Genomic DNA, 597 nt, shown 5'->3' on the forward strand with positions numbered 1-597 from the left:
TATGTACATCCATGTTAACTTACCTGATGTGACTTCACATTTAAAAAAATATACCACCCAGACACGACCTGTGCAAATGTCAAAATGTGATGGATTATATATACAGCTTATACATCCTTGAGGCTGAAACATCTTGGCACACCGTCCAACACGATATATCAATAACCAATAAGACAGGCCAATATTTGATCTCTGTATTACTGATATATTTTATTCCTTATGTCGATGAAGATAAAAATGATCTAAAGTCAACATGTGAGAGACGGGTGAGAAATCTGAGTCTCAGGCACACACCACTGTAGAAAGAATGAACAGAATATACCAGAGATAACCAAGGGGGGGAAGACATTGCTATTTAACAGTTAATCTCTTCACACATGTCAAAAATGATAAAATACTAATATGTAAACATCTGCGTGTTTGTCAGTGAGCTTTTGTTTTTGATAGATGAGCCTCCTGCAGATTTGTTCAGCACTGTGTTGCCCAGCTGTATTCACATTCAAACCAATTTAACATTCTTTTAATGCTGATTTGTACATATTTTTATTCATGTTATTAAATATATATATGATAAATTAATTATTAAGACACATAAAA

The sequence above is a fragment of the Larimichthys crocea genome, chromosome X (assembly GCF_000972845.2).
Source record: "Larimichthys crocea isolate SSNF chromosome X, L_crocea_2.0, whole genome shotgun sequence".
Lineage (NCBI taxonomy): Eukaryota > Metazoa > Chordata > Actinopteri > Sciaenidae > Larimichthys > Larimichthys crocea.